We start from the raw sequence: 20,756 nt of genomic DNA, 5'->3' as shown, positions 1-20,756 counted from the left end.
TGCAAAGAGCATGCCCAAACCCTCTCCGTCTACCCCTCACCATGATCTCATCCACAGATGGCACTTGAGTAATCTCTCTTATAGTTTAATTTCTAATCCTGTCCTGCCATTTAACTTCCAATATTCTTCTGAGGGGTTTATTCTCAAATCTACAAAATCTGTTGGATATTTTTTCATTGTCATACCATGACTCGTGTCCAGACAGTAACACTGATCTCACTGAAATCAGATATAAAAAAACTCACAGGACTAAATGATGTTGAAGAAGTTTTTGTACAGTTTTTGGAATTTCCATATTGGCTAGAAGTCTCAAATTATATGATGCTTAGTTTATTCCTCTGCTGATATGTTTTGAATTCAGTTTTGTAGGAATTATGGTTTAAAAGTTGATCATGAATGGCAAGGGACAGTGACATTGGCAATGCCATAGAGACTGACCATATATACATACTGGTAGGATCAGCACCCAAGCCCCTTTACTATCAAGTTAGGATCAGGGAGGAACAGTCAGTGGCTGCTTATGACTCAGCAGATAGGCTTATAGGCTCCCCCAAACTCCCTATCCTTAGCTTACAAGGATGGTGATGTTACGGACACTACAAGAAACGATCGAGCCCGAACGGGTCTTGAACCTCCCTCCAACAGATTGCCAGGCAGACTTTTCCAATAGGTAGATAGAGTGACCTTTTAGGAAACTGCTGTGGTAAATATGATTTGGAATTTTCATATTGCACCTGAGTTCTGTGATGAAAGTCTTGATAAGCAATTTAGGTTTTCGCTTTAGAAGTGACCTTTGATCCAGAAATATTTCCTGTTTATTTTTCCTCTTTGGATAAAGGATTTGAAGGTTACTTGTCCTCTTCAATCCTTTTCCAATATTATAAATCAGCAGTTGAGTTCATTCTTACCAGCCTGAGGATGTTACAAGCTTGTCAGGATTACTTTTTCCACTCTTGGGTTTAATTTTTTCCCTTCATTTATATGCTGTAATTTTGTAAAATTTACTTAAAGCAGGTCTTGATATCAATCTTGACCCAAAATAGTCTTGATTTGCCTTCATTTTTCCAAAGGATTTGTAGATATCCTTCTGTCTGTTCAAAGGATTTTTTTGTACCTTTGGTAAATCTGGGATGGATTTAACTTGAAATAAGTATGTTCCTTGCATTGTTAAACATGACTTTGCTCATTTCTGAGGATCTAAAGGAGTATTCACCTTTTGCTATACTAGGAGAGACTTAAGCTTACCTGGAAGAAGACAAAACTGTATGCCCTCCATTTTGCTCTTTCTAAGCACATCTTGTGAAGATGCTTGAAATATGTGTCCTCATATTTGAAAGCTGGGAGGAACGTAGAGAGTAGAGGTCCCCTTTTTGTTTTTGTTTCTTTGTTGATGTCGGCTACCCCCCAAAATTGGGGGAAGGGCCTTGGTATATGTATGTATGTATGTATGTATGTATATTTGAAAGCTCCTCTGTAAACCTTAATTTCAAAAGGTTCGAGTCAAATGTTGTCCATAGATTTTGTTTTAATTTTGTATTCAATGGCTTATTTTTACATGAATATTTGTTTAGGTGCTTCTCTCAACAGCTGCTTTTTCAAGATGTTTGTTTGAGTTCTACTGTGCCACATCCGTTTTAGGCAATATACTTTGAGATGTTTAGAGAAAGACATTTGAAGAATACTGCTTTGATCAGTCTTCTATAGTAATCTCTTGCTCTTTATCTAAATCTTTTGATCTTACCATGTTTAGGAGACAGTTTATCCTTTAAGGAAGAAAGACAATATGTTTTTTTTTTCTATTTCATGATACAGGAAAATTCTTTCAGTGCAACTCAAGATGTAATCTCAGCTCAAATACATATGATTACTGTACTTTCAGCATTTTTTACTTGAGAATATATTTCCTGTAATCTTCATTTTATTTTATTTGATATTATAAATGAAAGGCCTATCAGCTTAACCTCATCATCATATATTATTGCAAGAAAATTGTATCCACAGCATAGTGGCCTGATTGCATTCGTAGACGTCCAGATCTGTACAGATTGGCTCCTGTTCACACCCATGAAGTGTGTGGTCCATTGTCTGGATGGGATGCCCACATGGGGGCGAGATCCCACTTATGAAGATTGTCTCTAGTTCCTCTAACTCTAGCTTTTGCATGATTAGAAGTAACCCAACCCTTTCTACAGAGGTTTGTTCCATGGGGGAAGAGATTCGCATGGGCTTTGGATGGCCTCACCAGGTGAGAAGCGGTTTGTTTATCTCCAGTGTACTAGGCGTTAAGCTGCTAACTCCATGGGGTTAAAGCTAGTGGTTGTTATGGAGCTCTTGCGGGATTTCAGTCTTTGTCTAACCACCAGAGTGATCATAGAGCCTGTGCTTTTCATCATTCTCTTATTTATATTTTTGGCCTTTTCGGCGGATGTTTGATGGTGCAAGGCCTGCCAATCTATAGAGCACTGGAAGGGGTGTTGGTCTTAGGGCATCAGTAGCTATGCTACATACCTGAGTTCATCGTCAACTTTATGGGAATGATATGACCTTCCCCTGACTGGGGATTAGTCGAGTGCCAGAGCTGTTTGTTTTAAGGTTTGAGGATTTTTCCACAATTTGAAATGGCAAGTTTTCTAAGGAGGTTATTCCGGGTAGATATCTTTGCCTTTACTTCCCTTACATGGTCCCTAAAAGATAGTGTTCAGTCTAATGTAATGCCTAAATAGAAAGAGAAGCTATCATTCCATGAGATACTCAACTCCCTTTTTGTATGGTGATGTTTAAGATGGAAAGCGTATTCCTGTGTTTTGTCTGGGTTGGCATTTAGGAAGTTTTACTTGTAGTATTCATTCAGATCTTGCAAAGCATCTGATAATTTGCTCACTTTGGTAGTAGAGGAATCTGACTAGATGGCTAAGCACAGATCTTCTGCATATATAAATTGCGGATGTCTCTAAACTTGATCTGAGGAATATGGATCTTTATCTTTGGCTATCGAATAAGAGGCCTTAGTCATTTTCATTGTCTACTATAAAGTTTTTCTTATGTGATCATTGTACGGAATTTACCTTACTCATGCAAGAACTTGATTCCCTTGTTTGTGGACCGCTATTGATGGAATGAGTCTTGATCCAAATTTCTTTTGAGTTCTGTAGCATTGGTCTTTCCTTTTTTTTGGGCTGAAGCAGGCTGTAGATTTTTACCTCTCTGTCTGCTGTACTTCATGTTGCTTGCTGTGGATATCATTGGGCTTACCATCTCGTTGTCCAATGGAATTGCTGTAAATTTCTTGTTTGTTGGTACCGTCAGCCATTATCTGAATCGAGATTCCCTCTGTTTTGACGCGTGCAGTATTTGACCAAGGAATTTTCATCAATAAACTTAGTCTATAGTGCCCTTACAAAGTTATATTACCTGTATTAATATGTGCATGAACAGCTATTGATACAGTGTGGGTTGATCTGTATTTGTTTGTGCATTAGCTGTCAACTTCTCTTGTGTATGTTGATACCACAAGCCATTTACAGTATTGAGATTCTTTGTGTTTTGACTCGTACAGTATTTGACCAAGGAATTTACATCGACATTTTTACTGTACTCAGTGCACGAATGTCGTTTGCTATTGTTTTTTTTATTTACAAATCTGTATTTACTTTGTAAATAACTGTATTTTTCTAAAACTTAAGATGGATTTTAATGTCATTTGATAGCTGCCATTTTGTCAGGGGCAGCAATTTCTCCCTGAGCACTTTAAAATTGCTAACTTTTGTCCTTTTTGGGAAAAATTAGTTGAAATCCCCATCTCTGTCATGCAAGCTAAGGCCAAAGTTCCAGCTCATGTTTCTTGTTTTAGAAAGATTAAATAAGAATGTCTTGCTAATCATCAAATGCATATGAAGCAGATATGTGTCTCCGATCTGTATTTATGTGTCTCCGATCTGTATTAGGTGTTTAGGAGTGTAAGATGGAGTAAGACATTGTCCCTTTTGCAGTGCAGTTTGTTTTGGATCACAGCAGTGTCAAGAGTTCTGTGGAAGAGGAAAATGATTTCCGCATATGAGCTGTTCATTGTATTCAGGTTGCATAAAACTTTATTGCAAGCAAGCTATTACTGCTAACTCAATGGGAAGGTCCTTAGTGGTAGGATGTGGTTGAAGGGATTTTGCCTTCTGTATATGACCACAATTTTGCTTTCTTATTACAAATATATGTTGTACAATCTCCAGTGTGGGTTGATTTTGTTGCCAGTCACCACTCGGTTGAGATTAGGATTCCTTTAATGTCGAAAGTCAAGTGTGCTTTGATTTTCTGCTTTGGTGTTAATTGTCTACATTCTGAATACGTGTCTTTGTATGCTGGGTTTCTGAGACATTTTGAATTGATCCATTTACCTGAAACATGGATTGTTAAATCATTCTGGTGGTAGGCAGATGTTTAACATTATTCTGGCCGTCACTTTTAAAAAAATGTGCAGTTTTCATTCAAGACACTTGGTTAGTTGCCTATAAGGAAGAAGGAAACAAACATGTGGATAGAGAATAGTGCAGAAATCCTTAGGAAGTGTTGATTGCTAATTTTGTGTTGATAAAAGCCTTGCATTGTCTGCTACTTTTATGGGAAAACTGTCGTCTCCTGAGGTTAAAGTGTATAGGCCATTGCTGTAGAGCTGTTCTTGTGGACACAGAAATTTGTATAGTGCTTGACTTTCCAGTTGGGTAACTTTATACATTATTTCAGTGTAATCTTTCTTGGTTAGAAAATTATCTGCACAAGTTTTGGAAACTTTCAAGTCTTTAAGTTGATTGTCACTGGTCTCAAACTTAGTGCCAAGTGATAGACTCGACGTGTTTTTATCAGTGATTTGTGTGATGTTCTCCTCATTGCTTTGATCTGTTTTTGTTCCTTTATGACCTCATGATAAATCCAAGGTAGTTGAACTTGTGTTTTGTGAAGAATTGCACAAGTATGATATTCTTTTAGGGATGTAAGTTTTAGAATTGTAACTTAGAGTTTGACATGGAATGAGATTGGATTATCCAGGTCCATTTAACCTCAATTTAAGAAAGGTATTTGTATTATATTCTCAACTTTGTATGAATATAATGACAGCCTCTGAGGGAAAATTGAGAATAGCTATATTTTCTCTTAGTTTGCTGAGAAGGAAATTGCTGTGAACACTTCCTTTAGTTGTACAGGTTACCTAAATAGAAATCCATCCCTGTTTATTTTGGCATAATTGTTTCACATTAATTAATCTGATTTTGAAACTTTGCTGAAAGTTTTTTTGGTGTTGTTGCTGTATAATGGGTCATAAGAAACGGTTGGTTTAATTTGCATCAGAAAGTTCCATGTTGGAGCAGTTTAGACTCTTTGGAATCTGCATTAGGATGCAGTTGAGACAATTTTGGTTGGCAAAATACAGTACCTTTAAATGAAAATGGCAATAGTTTTATAAGATGTACAGTAGTAATATGTACATTATGAATTAAGGACAGTCTGGTACAGTAATTGGAACGGCCATTTGCTCAAAAGACCGCAATATGAAAGGGCACATTTCAACAATCATTTTAGTTTGGCTTACAAAATAAGCAGGAAATAACTTTGCTATTCATTTTAATTTAATGTAAAGATCAGGTGGTTACCCTCCAAGGGAGGTACTGATAGCATTTTGGTATTTAAGATTACCTTGGTACCAATACCACGTCTTTCAGTCCCACCTTGAAGGGTGTTCTGCCTGTGCTAACTCGTCGGTGTAGGGGAATGCGACAATAGTCCAATCTGGCACATAACTGGCTGGGGTGAAGCTGGGGTGTCAGGGCAGTACTCTGCATTTGATGTCATCCCCTTTTCCGAAGTCTTTGCGCATTTGAGAAGCATCGCACGAATTTACCTTAGTCATGTATTAGGTCTTACTGCTTTCTAGGGAGCTTTTATCATCCTTGATATAATGGATTGTACTTCAAACAAGGACTCCTGTCCTCAGTGATGACTTGGGACACTAAAGTAAACTATAATTGTCCTTTTACATTAATGATAATTTATTCACATTCAGGGCTTATAAGGGCATATTTCATACATTTATTGCTCCTCATTTCTGATGACATTAATAAGTTTCTACTTTGATGTCAGTTGTAACCAAAGTAATGTAAGAAATATTGCAGTATAGCTAGATTTTTTGCTTAATTAAAATCCTGTAAATCTTGAGGGTGATGCAAGTGACTTTATGATGTTCTTAACTGATGCAATGATATATTCTTCTGGTTATTTACTGAATTAATCATGTAAATCAATGCATAACCAACTTCTTTAGTATTATTTAGCTAACATCTGAAACTGTTCCTATTCAGGCCAAATTAAAGATATTTATCTGCCTGAAAAATAGGGAAATATTCTTATAATCAAAACAATCTAAATCCAGGGAAACAGCAATTGAGTTTAAAAGTTGCATTTTAAGATGCATTCTTACTTTGACAATTATGCATTTATACAGTTGAACGTATTCTGCTTATTAATAGTGTTGTTTTAGAAAAGGTGTGGAAGAATTCCAGATAGTTCTTTCGTGCTCTGAATATTCGATTTTCCTAAACTGAACTCAAGATTTTAGTCTATGCACGGTATCATTAGGTTAGGATTGTAACAATTGAATTACCATTTTAAAATATCTGATGAAAAGGATGTATACTTCAAGTCTTCGGTAACATTACCAATGTACTCAGTTTGTGAACAACTCTTCAGGTATTGTGATTTATCACTATCTGCTATGGCACTTGCCCCAATTTTTGGAGATAGCCGACATCAAAAAAGGAAGCAAAAGGGTTTTTTACTCAGTTACTCTTTGACTTTGAAGGTACTTGACCAAGCTTGGTTGGTATTGCTGAACCAAACTTGTGCGAGTCATTCGTCAGGCAAAGAGGATCAATGAGAAAATACCCTTCTCGATTTTTTTTTGTTGGCTACCTCCCAAAATTGGGTCAAGTGCCATGGTAGATAAGAGATGAATAACAATAACTGGAAATTTTTATTCATATCAGTTATATTAAGCAGGATTCAAATTCTTCAAATGGTATATGAAACTGTCAAATGTTTTCTTGGGTCATTGAAAGAATTTAAAATCTTTTTCATTTGTTGCTTCAGGTCAAGTCATGATTTTACAAAGGAAATTATCAGTTGTGAAAGGAACTTTAAAGAATAAACAACTTTTGGTTTAGTTTAAAACTTACTCAGGAATTTTCTCAAGTTAGTCCAATGACCAAAAGGTGTCTTTTGTTCTGTGGTATATTTTGTAACACCTTTCTGAATTTGCTCTATCAGTAATTTCAAATTGTCAGCAGCAGCATTTCAAGTTTATAAACTTATTTTATCAGGCTTTTTTAAAATACACATTGCAGCTAAAGACCAATTGGGAGGTGTTCAAGTGATGGGCTGCTTTCAGTAAGCAAACAGTTTTCACTTGACATTTAAACTTTTCATTCAGAGGAGAGAGACAGTTAACACCCTCATGGGAGTGTGAATCAAGGAATGTTCAACTTCTACACAAGGTTTCTGGTGAGCATGGCAGTAAGGCAGGGATCTCTATAGTGTCAGGAAAATGAGGTCAGCCCCTTATTTGGGGGGGACACTATGTTAAGAGAAAATAAATTGTAACCTTATGGAAAATAAAATATAGTATAAACTTTAGTGTTTTATTATTTCACTCAACTTTGTTTCCTATGTAAAAAAAACCAAGATAGGTTTATTTCATCTGTAATGTTAGTTGATGATCATCCATTCTCTCTGTACAGAATTTCTGTGATGTCGTCTCCTCGTTTTTTTCATCTGTGCATCATTTGGAATTCACTCCATTCAGATTCAATAGTTCACATGATGTATAAGTTTCCAATTTGCAGTTTTCATCAGCCAAGTCTACTGAGGTATTCAAATGCTTCTCAGGCCTGGAGAAACACTTTCCTCTTATAGTAGGTCCGATCAGGTCAACATCCAATGATGAAGTTCCCACCTTAAAAGGATTATCTGCAATAAAAGGAAATTATAAGTGTCGCATCCTTTTTTCCTTTCTTCAACAATCAGTTTACCTAAAATTTTTCATATGAAATAAAAATGCAGTGATTGACAAAAGAAAAAGGAACGGCTTCCGTAAGTAAAGTACCGTACAACCCATCTATTACAGATGACCTATTCCGTACTATATTCTCTACCAAATTGTTTAACCCTTCTACCCCCAAGCTATTTGGAATTTTCCAACTCTTAACCCGGGGCTTTTTTTTTTTTTTTGGAAGCAAATTTTGCTATATATTTTTTAAATAGCTCTAACAGCCTTAATTTTCATCATAGAGGGATCAGGTTGGTCTCATTCTTTTGGAAAATGCCTGAAGTTTCTCAAAGTTATCAAAAATATGCAAAATAAAATGTAAATAGCATTTTTTTCAAAGACATACCGGTACATCCATGGAAGTAAAGGGACTAGTTTTGTGAAACGTCCCAGTACGTCCATTGGGGGTAAAAGGATTAACATGATCATTTACATAAATTAAAGAGATTAACCATAATTAATATAATAAAAAAAGGTGCAGATATTGGTAACACCAGCTCCTCATTGCCACAGGAAAATTAAAACCATGCTTCCAACTAAAAGGTAGATAGAATAACTAGGTTTGATACAACTAAGCTTTTAAAAGAACATAAACAATTTGCAATTGAATTGAACATACAATGAAGAATGGTTCAATCTCAAGAACATAGTTAGTTGATAATGAAGTTTTGGGACGCAGTTACAAGGAGAAAGCCATGGATACCAAATTATACCCAATGATACTTGGGATACTATAAAAAGGAGAGACAGAAATTGATTGTTGAAAGTTTGAGAAGTGTTGATAGTGAGGTCATAAGAAAAGCCAGGAATGACAGAATTTTTAGACAGGACAGCAGATGAGGCCTAAGAATTACTCAAAAGTTATTGATGAAATCTCTACTGGGGCAAAGAAGATGGCCATCAATAATAGAGATGGCTCTGTTACAACACAAGAAGAAAGACAACATTGGATGGAACATTTCAGCGAAGTCATGAGTAAGCAATAAAAAAGGAATAATTTAATCGATGTACCTTTGGCTGTCGAAGACCTCTACGTGTCCATGAATGAATTCAATATGCTTGAAGTCGAAGGCATCATTAAAAAACTCAGGAGCTGGAAAGCCCCTGGTTACGATGGAAGAACTGGTGGGATGATGCTGGCTGAATATGAAGTGCCTCCAAGAGTACAAGATTATTTTGTAGGATGTGGCATGAAGAGGCAAACCTGGTGAGTGGGAGTTAGGAATGTTGGTGAAAATGGCAAAATAAGGAGACCTGACTGATTACAATATTTTCAGAGGCATCACAATTATATCAGTTACAAAAATAATATAGTATGCTTATTTCAAAAGAGACAGAGAAAGATTAATGAAAAGCCGAGATGAACAAGCAGGATTTATAAAAGTCCTAAGCCATGTAGGCCTGGGTTTTCAAACTAGTGCCTTTTGGAGCCCAGCTGAACGTTTGGTAAACTGACCTCTATTAGGGCGTGCGAAGAGCATGCCCTAACCATCTCCATCTACCCTTCATCATTATCTCATTCACATACAACACTCAAGTAATCTTGCTTATGCCTGTAGTACTATTTCTAATCTTGTCCTGCCATTTAAATCCCAATATCCTTCTGAGGGCTTTGTTCTCATATCTGCTAATTCTAGATGAGATGACTTAATTTTTGCGTTGACAAGCTGACATCAGATAAAAGAAATATAAAGAAGGTAAAGAGTAAAAGTATAAAATTTATCAGTGGTAACAGAGCATGGCTACAAGTGAACTCCCGTTAGGACATTTTCTGTGTTGGTTATCAGCCTTCTTTGGTTAGGTTAGCACTATGGGAGACACTAAGGAGACAGAATGGAGTTGGAATGAAGGAATATCCTGGGTTTTGTGGTAAGGAGTCAGAATACAAAAGTCTGAAAGATCAGGTAGATGATAGGTTGGTAGTATGTAGGGATGATAAATATCCAGATATAGAGATAATATTAAGTTTGAAAGGAAAGGCTTTAGAAGTGACAAAAGAGATGAGAAAAACCAAAAGGTACAGATGGTTCAAAGGTAATATTAATGAAATTAGATGAAGTATATCTAAAGGATACCATAATGGATAACCATGGGAAGATGAATGAGTACTTAAAAAATAAAGAGAGAATCTGGTGAAAAGATGCAAGACTTCATAAATAGATGGGAGACCGCAGCTTCGGAATGCATTAATGCTATAAGAAAAGTTTGTTTGAGGGAGAGGCTGAAGGTTTTTCATCTTCTGGAGCAGGCAAATCTCACTGAGAATCAAAAACAGATGGTGTTGGCTGCATGTGGGCAAGATAAACTATTGTATGATTCTGTGTCAAATATATTGAAAAGAATTTGAAGGATTTGGGAACAAGGAAGAGGATGATTGGTAGGGGTAGAAATATTTGGATGAAGAGGTGGAATAAATCCAATAAAGAGAGAAGGGAAAGTAACTGTGTGCTATATGTAGTTCAGAATGGCATTGAGCTAGAGATTGTCCTCGGAATCATCAGAATAAAGAAGCTATATGTACAGTATTACTAGGAAGGGTTGAAATATGGATATGTAGAGAAGATTGCAAGAAAAACAGACATTTTTTATAAGTAAATAAGCACTATAAGAATAATTAGTTAAGTTGTTTATTTGACGTCAGGTCACGTGTTCTTGTTGTTAGAGGAGGAGTGCGCTGATTGGATTCATGGTGATTGAACTATATTGGTGTTGGGGTGGTCTCTTGTCTATTGGTTTGCATGTATTTAATGTTACAATTGTTTTTGTGTTGACAATCTGACATCAGATAAAGGAAATTTAAAGAAGCTAAATATAGTAAAAATATTAAATTTATCAGTGGTAGCAGAGAGTGGTTAAAAGTGAACCTAGGTTAGGACATTTTCTGTGTTGGTTATCAGCATTCTTTGGTTAGGTTAGCACTATGGGAGACACTAAGGAGAAAGAATGGAGTTGGAAGGAAGGAAGGAATGTCTTTGGTTTTGTGGTAAAGTCAGAATACTAAAGTCTGAAAGATCAGGTAGATGATAGGTTGGTAGAAGGGATGATGTTAAATATCCAGGTATAAAGATTGGATCAAGTTAGAAAGGAGAGAGATATATAGGTAAAAATAAAGGTACAGATGGTTCAAGGCTAATATCAAATTAGATGAGGTATATCTAAAGGATACCATAATGGATAACTATGGGAAGATGAAGAACTACTTTAAAATAATGAGAGAATCTGGTGAAAAGATGCAAGACTTCATAAATAAGTGCAAGACCGCAGCTTCGGAATGCATTAAGGCTATAGGAAAAGCTTGTTTGAGGGAGAGGCTAAAGGTTTTTCATCTTCTGGAGCAGGCAAATCTCACCGAGAATCAAAAACAGATTGTGTTGGCTGCATGTGGGCAAGATAAACTATTGTATGATTCTGTGTCAAATATATTGGAAAGAATATTTAAAGGATTAGGGAACAAGGAAGAGGATGACTGGTGGGGATCTGAAAATAAGAATAAAGGTAGAGAGAGAGGGAGGGATACAGCAGTAGGGGTAGAACTAGATGGATAGGAAGGAAAGGTGGAATATATCCAATAAATAGAGAAGGGAAAGTAACTGTGTGCTATATGTAGTTCAGAATGGCATTGAGCTAGAGATTGTCCTCAATCATCAGAATAAAGGAAAGCTATATGTACAGTATTAGTAGAAAGAGTTGAAATATGGATATGTAGAGAAGATTCCAAGAAAAAGATTTTTTAAAAGTAAAGAAGCACTATAGCGATATTGTAATTAAGTTTAGAAACGAACTGTTTACGTGACGTCAGGTCACGTGGTGGTGGTGTTAGCGAGGGTGACTGATTGAATTCATGGTGATTGAACTATATTGGTGTTAGGGCGGTCTCTTGTCTATTGGTTTGTATGCATTTAATGTTTTTTGTTTTTGTGTTGGCATTTGACATCAGATAAAGGAAATTTAAAGAAGCTAAATATAGAAAAAATATTAAATTTATCAGTGGTAGCAGAGTGGTTAAAAGTGAACCTAGGTTAGGACATTTTCTGTGTTGGTTATCAGCATTCTTTGGTTAAGTTAGCACTATGGGAGACTAAGGAGAAAGAATGGAGTTGGAAGGAAGGAATGTCCTGGGTTTTGTGGTAAAGTCAGAATACTAAAGTCTGAAAGATCAGGTAGATGATAGGTTGGTAGTATGTAGGGATGATAAATATCCAGATATAGAGATAATATTAAGTTTGAAAGGAAAGGCTTTAGAAGTGGCAGAAGAGATAGAGAAAAACTGAAAGGTACAGATGGTTCAAAGCTAATATTAAATTAGATGAGATATAGCTATAGGATACAGTAATGGATAACTATGGGAAGATGAAGAAGTACTTTATTTTAGAGAGAGAATCTGTTGAAAAGATAAGAGATTTCATAATTAGGTATGAGACTGCATTTTCAAAATGCAGTAAGGCTATAGGAAAAATTTGTTTAAGGGAGAGGCGAAAGGTTTTTTATCATCTGGAGCAGGCAAATCTCCCCGAGAATCAAAAACAGATGCTGTTGACTGCATGTGGGCAAGGGAAACTACTGTATGATTCTGTGTCAAAGATATTAAAAAGAATATTTGAAGGATTCAGGAACAAGGAAGATGATTCGTAGGGATCTGAAAATAAGAATATCTTTAGAGACAGAGGGGGATACAATTGTGGGGGTAGAACTAGATGGATAAGGAGGTGGAATAGATCCAATAAACAGAAAAGATTAAGTAACTGTGTGCTATATGTAGTTCAGAATGGCATTGAGCTAAAGATTGTCCTCAGAATTATCAGAATAAAGAAAAGCTATATGTACAGTAGTACTAGAAAGGGTTGAAATATGGATAGGTAGAGAAGATTCCAAGAAAAACAATTTTTTATAAGTAAACAAGCACTATAGCAATAATTAGTTTAGAAAAAGAGTTGTTTATGTGACGTCAGGTCACGTATTGTTGTTGTTGTTAGTGCGGGCGATTGATTGTCAAAGGATTAGTGCACTGATTGAATTCATGGTGATTGAACTATATTGGTGTTGGGGCGGTCTCTTGTCTCTATTGGTTTGTATGTATTTTATGTTACAATTATATTTGTGTTGACAAGCTGACATCAGATAAAGGAAATATAAAGAAGGTGAATATAGTAAAAATATTAAATTTATCAGTGGTAGCGTTGAGCGGTTAAAAGTGAACCTAGGTTAGGACATTTCTGAGTTGGTTATCAGCATTCTTTGGTTAGGTTAGCACTATGGGAGACACTGAGGAGTTAGAAGGAAGGAATGTCCTGGGTTTTGTGGTAAAGAGTCAGAATACTAAAGTTGGGAAGATCAGGCAGATGATAGGTTGGTAGTATGTAGGGATGATAAATATCCAGAAATAGAGATATTAAGTTTGAAAGGAAAGGCTTTAGAAGTGACAAAAGATTGAGAGAAAAACTAAAAGGTACAAATGGTTCAAAGGTAATATTAATGAAATTAGATTAAGTATATCTAAAGGATGCCATAATGGATAACTATGGGAAGATGAAGAAGTACTTTAAAATAGAAAGAGAATCTGGTGAAAAGATGAGAGGTTTCATAGATATGAGACTGCAGCTTTGGAATGCATTAAGGCTATAGGAAAAGTTTATTTGAGGGAAAGGCTCAAGGTTTTTCATGTTCTGGAGCAGGAAAATCTCCCCGAAAATTAAAAGCAGATGGTGTTGACTGCATGTGGGCAAGGGAAACTATTGTATGATTCCGAGTCAAAGATTTTGAAAAGAATATTTGAAGGATTCAGGAACAAGGAAGAGGATGATTTGTAGGGATCTGAAAAGAATATGGGTAGAGACAGAGAGGGATACAAGAGTAGGGGGTAGAACTAGGTAGATACCAGGGAGAGGTGGAAGAAATCCAATAAATAGAGAAGGGAAAGTAACATTGTGTGCTATAAGTAGTTCAGAGTGGCATTGGGCTAGATATTGTCCTCAAAATCATCAGAATAAAGTAAAGCTATATGAAAAAAAGTTCGATGAAAATAAGACCAGTAATGTGGAAAATAAGCATAGGTTTAAACAAGTTAGAGAGATAATGTAGAGGAGAAAATTTATGTAGGAGAAATTCAAGAAACAGATATGAACTCTTGGGGGAGAAGTTGATGCTATTTTAGATACAGGATGTAAAGCAACTGTGTGTGTGGTGAATTATGACTAGCTAGGGTTGTAGTTGGTTTAAGCCTAGGAGAGTTGAAAAGAATGAAGGACATCAAAGAGGAATCAAACAAGGTCCTCAAGTTTGGTGAATCCTCATATAAATCTAAAGGTCTAATGGAAATTCCAGTTTTGTTAAAAGCAAAGAAATTTTATTTGAAGACAGAAATTTTGCAAGGTGACATACCATGGTTAATAGGGAAAAAAACTGAGTAGGATGGGTATGAGGATAGATATGAACGTAACTCTTGTAGAAATAGAAGCATTAAGTGAAATAAGAATTAATTTGAGAGAGGATGAACCGAGTCATTTAAGACTACCAATTCTGAAGAGAGTAAAAGAAAATTAATGTTTTTGGGATGGAAGGGACTAAGTAACAAAGAAATTTAAAGGGGCAATTATGAAGTTACTCCTACAGTTTGGACAAGGAAGGAGAGAAGATATGGAGGTTAATAGTAGAGGCCAAGTGGAGTGATGGTTTGGGTGGAGGAGAAAAGGAACAAGTTAGGAGGCTAATAACAGATTTAATTGCAACTTGTAAAATATGTAGCAAGTATAAAAAGAATCCAAGGAAACCTGTCATTGGATTTTCTTGGAATAGAATATTTAATGAGGTTGGCTTTAGATATAGGAGAGAACGAAGAAAGGAAGCTTTTAGTTATTGTTAATATGGCCACCAGATGATGTCAGGCATACTGGATTAATGACAAAGGGCCAGAAACTATCATAAGAACCTGTATTGATGGGTGGTTCGCATTTTTTGGAGCACTGTGTAAACTACTTTCTGATAATGGAGTTGTTCCAAAATCAAAAAAATTAGAACAATGACTGAAACGTGGAATATAAAATTGTTGGCTACAGAAGCAGAATCACCATGGGGCAATGGATAGTGCAAGAAAACAGTTGGGAATCTTCAGAGGAAATCCGAGGAAAATGAGAAATGAGGAAGATGCGAATTAGCCAATAGCTTTGAGATGGGTGGTATGTGCAAAAATTTTTAGTAAATTATGAAAAATTTTCACCTAATCAGCTACCTTTTGGTAGAAATCCTGCATTACCAAATTTAGTAGGGGAGACTTCAAATCCAGCTAGTAGAGATAAGTATGGAAGAAGGGGTAAGTAAGGGATACATTGAATGGAGCACACAAGGCTAGAGGTGCTTCCATTAAAAAAATGTCTTACAGCAAACTAAGAATTGCTTCAAATTAAAACGCAATGTTCTCTTTGAGGAGGCAGTAGTTGGAGATCAGGTGTTTACAAGAGGGAGGAAGAAAAAGAATGGAGGGGGCCTGCTGAGGTAGTAGGAGTGACAGATAAGACGGTCATGGTAAAACATGGTAGTTCATTGAGAGATATCTAGGATACACATTACAAGACTTCAAGGTAAAGTAACAGAAAAAGAAATGGCAAAGGTTAAAGGAAATGGGGACAACAGCATGGATGACAAAGGTGTACCTGAGAATAACGAAACAAAGGTACAGGGGACAGAAGTGATTATTGGATAAAAGAGGGAAGAGAATAGAAAGGGGGGTAGTGAGAAAGAGGAAAAAGATGTAGGTGAGGAAGACTACAGAAGAATTATCTAAGTCGAGAAAAGGGAACTGGGTCACAGCAGTAAATAAAGACACTAGTCAGATGGAAGAATGGATGATTAAGTTTGGCTGGTAAAAGATCTAGTAAATAATGGGGAGATGCGTACAATGTACTGGATTCTTCTACTGGTGATGAGTGGATAAACCAGAGATACATACATACATATACCATGGTACTTCCCCCAATTTTGGGGGGTAGCCGACATCAACAAAGAAACAAAAACAAAAAGAAGACCTCTACTCTCTACCTTCCTCCCAGCCTAACAAGGGACTCAACCGAGTTCAGCTGGTACTGCTAGGGTGTCACAGCCCACCCTCCCACATTATCCACCACAGATGAAGCTTCATAATGCTGAATCCCCTACTGCTGCTACCTCCGCGGTCATCTAAGGCATCGGAGGCAGCAGCAGGGCCTACCGGAACTGCGTCACAATCGCTCACCATTCATTCCTATTTCTAGCACGCTCTCTTGCCTCGCTCACATCTATCCTCCTATCACCCAGAGCTTCCTTCACTCCATCCATCCACCCAAACCTTGGCCTTCCTCTAGTACTTCTCCCATCAACTCTTGCATTCATCACTTTCTTTAGCAGACATCCATTTTCCATTCTCTTAACATGGCCAAACCACCTCAACACATTCATATCCACTCTAGCTTCTAACTCATTTCTTACACCCGTTCTCACTCTAACCACTTCGTTCCTAACCCTATCTACTCGAGATACACCAGCCATACTCCTTAGACACTTCTTCTCAAACACATTCAATTTCTGTCTCTCCGTCACTTTCATTCCCCACAACTCCGATCCATACATCACAGTTGGTACAATCACTTTCTCATATAGAACTCTCTTTACATTCATGCCCAACCCTCTATTTTTTACTACTCCCTTAACTTCCCCCCAACACTTTGCAACCTTCATTCACTCTCTGACGTACATCTGCTTCCACTCCACCATTTGCTGCAACAACAGACCCCAAGTACTTAAACTGATCCACCTCCTCAAGTAACTCTCCATTCAACATGACATTCAACCTTGCACCACCTTCCCTTCTCGTACATCTCATAACCTTACTCTTACCCACATTAACTCTCAACTTCCTTCTCTCACACACACTTCCAAATTCTGTCACTAATCGGCCAAGCTTCTCTTCTGTGTCTGCAACCAGTACAGTATCATCCGCAAACAACAACTGATTTACCTCCCATTCATGGTCATTCTCGTCTACCAGTTTTAATCCTCGTCCAAGCACTCGAGCATTCACCTCTCTCACCACTCCATCAACATACAAGTTAAACAACCACGGCGACATCACACATGCCTGTCTCAGCCCCACTCTCACCAGAAACCAATCACTCACTTCATTTCCTATCCTAACACATGCTTTACTACCTTTGTAGAAACTTTTCAATGCTTGCAACAACCTTCCACCAACTCCATATAACCTCATCACATTCCACATTGCTTCCCTATCAACTCTATCATACGCTTTCTCCAGATCCATAAACGCAACATACACCTCCTTACCTTTTGCTAAATATTTCTCGCATATCTGCCTAACTGTAAAAATCTGATTCATACAACTCCTGCCTCTTCTAAAACCACCCTGTATTTCCAAGAATGCATTCTCTGTTTTATCCTTGATCCTATTAATCAATACTCTACCATACACTTTTCCAACTACGCTTAACAAACTAATACCTCTTGAATTACAACACTCATGGAATATTGAAAAAAAATTGCGGATGAAGAAGGGGTTTTGTTACATTTTGAGAATCAGCAGGTGTTAAGAGATTAAGGAAAAGCAGTTACAGAGTTGGAAAGAAAACAATGTATATGAAAAGGTGGATAGTCACTGAGAAGTTAAAAAGTGGTGATGTAAGGCCACGTTGGTTCATAGAGGCTTCGAAGAAAAGATGCCAGATTGGGAAAAAGAGGCTCCTACTTGTAATGCAGAAAAGTTGAAATTTTGCTTGAAACTAATAATTCTAATTAAAAATAAAGGTATTGTTAGATGTGAAAACAGCATATTTACAAGGTGATCAAATACAGAGGGAAGTATATTTGAAACCACCAGTTGAAGGAAATTGAAGACAGTTTATGGGCTGAAGGATGCTGAAAAAGTATGAAATTATTATCATTATTACTTGGGAGGATTAAAACTGGTAGACGAGAATGACCATGAATGGGAGGTAAATCAGTTGTTGTTTGCGGATGATACTGTACTGGTTGCAGACACAGAAGAGAAGCTTGGCCGATTAGTGACAGAATTTGAAAGTGTGTGTGAGAGAAGGAAGTTGAGAGTTAATGTGGGTAAGAGTAAGGTTACGAGATGTACGAGAAGGGAAGGTGGTGCAAGGTTGAATGTCATGATGAATGAAGTTACTTGAGGAGGTGGATCAGTTTAAGTACTTGAGGTCTGTTGTTGCAGCAAATGGTGGAGTGGAAGCAGATGTACGTCAGAAAGTGAATGAAGGTTGCAAAGTGTTGAGGGCAGTTAAGGGAGTAGTAAAAAATAGAGGGTTGGGCATGAATGTAAAGAGTTTTATGAGAAAGTGATTGTACCAACTGTGATGTATGGATCGGAGTTGTGGGGAATGAAAGTGACGGAGAGACAGAAATTAAATGTGTTTGAGATGAAGTGTCTAAAGGAGTATGGCTGGTGTATCTCGAGTAGATAGGGTTAGGAACGAAGTGGTGAGAGTGAGAACGAGTGTAAGAAGTGAGTTAGCAGCTAGAGTGGATATGAATGTGTTGAGGTGGTTTGGCCATGTTGAGAGAATGGAAAATGGCTGTCTGCTAAAGAAGGTGATGAATGCAAGAGTTGATGGGAGAAGTACAAGAGGAAGGCCAAGGTTTGGGTGGATGGATGGAGTGAAGGAAGCTCTGGGTGATAGGAGGATAGATGTGAGAGAGGCAAGAGAGCGTGCTAGAAATAGGAATGAATGGCGAGCAATTGTGACGCAGTTCCGGTAGGCCCTGCTGCTGCCTTAGATGACCGCGGAGGTAGCAGCAGTAGGGGATTCAGCATTATGAAGCTTCATCTGTGGTGGATAATGTGGGAGGGTGGGCTGTGGCACCCTAGCAGTACCAGCTGAACTCGGTTGAGTCCTTTGTTAGGCTGGAGGAACGTAGAGAGTAGAGGTCCCCTTTTTTGTTTTGTTTCATTTGTTGATGTCGGCTACCCCCCAAAATTGGGGGAAGTGCCTCGGTATATGTATGTATGTATTACTTGCTAAGATAACACACATCACGAAGAGGATAATTTTAGTCTAAAAATATGCTGTTTTCTTGCCCTTACCTTCCTGCCAGTTGATGATGTCGGTGGATACAGGCAGTCAAAATCCTATGCAGATAGAATGTTCGACATCAATGTACAGATGAGGGAGACTTGTTTATACTACAGTTTAATAGCCTTCAGCAGCACTGCACCCTGAAACACAAAGTTAACGTTAGTCACATTATTTGGAAGCTTATTGATGTGTTTGAATGTGAGGAAAGGTTTGCCCGTGTTAAATTACATGAAGTTAGCCAAGGAGAATAGGCAAGCCAAAAGGGGTTTCAATAAGATTCCAACTTATGAAATATGACAAATTTGCAAGTAATTTGTATTTTTCTAGCAATAAAAACCTGGAGCTCTTTACTGAGGAGTATTATTTCAGCGAAGCTGAAATCAGCCGATAAATTTTTTGTCAGGGTGTAACTACCCACCGCTAGTTAGCGGTGGGTTGAATTGAATTGGATATAGGATTTAGGCATTAAGCCAAGCACTGAGGCATCAAAGGCCATTCAGCGCTGTATAACGAAAATCATTCAATCATATCTGTACACTCACACCATTTACTATCATTTTAACCTTTAATACAAATCGCAACACTTTCATACAATAAAATCTAAATGTGAAATAAATAGGGATTAAAAGGGTAAAATAAATAAATAAATTAATAAAATCAGTTATAGCTCGTAATATAACCCAATACTTTGTATAAATTTTCTCAAGTTCAGGATATTACAGTTTTCCCCCAATATATCTCTAAAAGGTTTGTCCTGGAGTAAATGTGTCCTCCTCTGAAGATTAAAAACAGGACAATCAACTAAAATATGTTACATCCATTGTCACTTGACAGGTACTACAAAGAGGGGCCTGTCTCCCTTCCCCACTCTTCATTAAATAATTGTGCGTTGCATGTGTATGGCCAATATGCAGCCTAGTTAAAATAATGGTATCCCTCCTACTAGTAGAATTACAAGATGACCATTTATCCACCAATGGGTGGATTTGTTTCAATTTTGTATTGGTGGTCAGTCCAGACCATCGAGCTTGCCACTTATTTTTACAGTAAAGATGAATCTCACTTTTAAGATCTTTGTAAGGAATACTCAAGGGGGATGGATTGCTTAGCCCTGAAGCTTCCTTTGCTGCCTTATCTACTTGTTCATTTCCATCCACCCCAACATGGGCAGGGACCCAACAGAAGTGAACACTGATACTCTTCCTAGACTGCAGAAGTACTAACCAGTCCTGCACCTCTCGTACTAAATATTGGCCTGGCATAATTTGTTTTAATGAGAGTAAAACACTATTGGAATCTGTAAAAATTGTATAAAAACTATTTTGGTTGCCATTTTTAAAAATATGTTGGACTGCGAGAATTATTGCGTACAGCTCAGCAGTAAATATTGAACAAGAGTATGGGAGTTTCCTTCTAATAACAATATCCCCCACCACAGCTGCACTTCCAACTCCTGCAGCCGATTTGGAGCCATCAGTAAAAACATGTTTCCCATGATGTTGAGCAGCATGATTTAAAAACTCACTTTTCATTACCCTACTAGGTAAGGTATTTTTCCCTCCTGCCATAAAACATACTTTAACAGGTGGATT

At 37.3% G+C, this 20,756-nt stretch overlaps 1 long non-coding RNA gene across 4 annotated transcripts in view; it reads right to left on the bottom strand.

Annotated features, from left to right (window-relative positions):
• Positions 1-7,665: 7,665 nt before the first annotated feature.
• Positions 7,666-20,756, bottom strand: part of LOC137619752 (uncharacterized) — a 66,088-nt gene continuing 52,997 nt past the window's right edge. For all 4 annotated transcript variants that reach the window (XR_011039967.1, XR_011039970.1, XR_011039968.1 and 1 more), the window contains 3 exons: positions 19,173-19,304; positions 9,098-9,290; positions 7,666-8,007 (listed from right to left, as the gene is read on the bottom strand). This is a non-coding gene — a long non-coding RNA (uncharacterized lncRNA). The remainder of the gene's footprint in view (positions 8,008-9,097; positions 9,291-19,172; positions 19,305-20,756) is intronic.

The sequence above is a fragment of the Palaemon carinicauda genome, chromosome 26, assembly GCF_036898095.1.
Source record: "Palaemon carinicauda isolate YSFRI2023 chromosome 26, ASM3689809v2, whole genome shotgun sequence".
Classification (NCBI taxonomy): Eukaryota; Metazoa; Arthropoda; class Malacostraca; order Decapoda; family Palaemonidae; genus Palaemon; species Palaemon carinicauda.
This window is presented reverse-complemented; position numbering and strand designations above follow the sequence as displayed.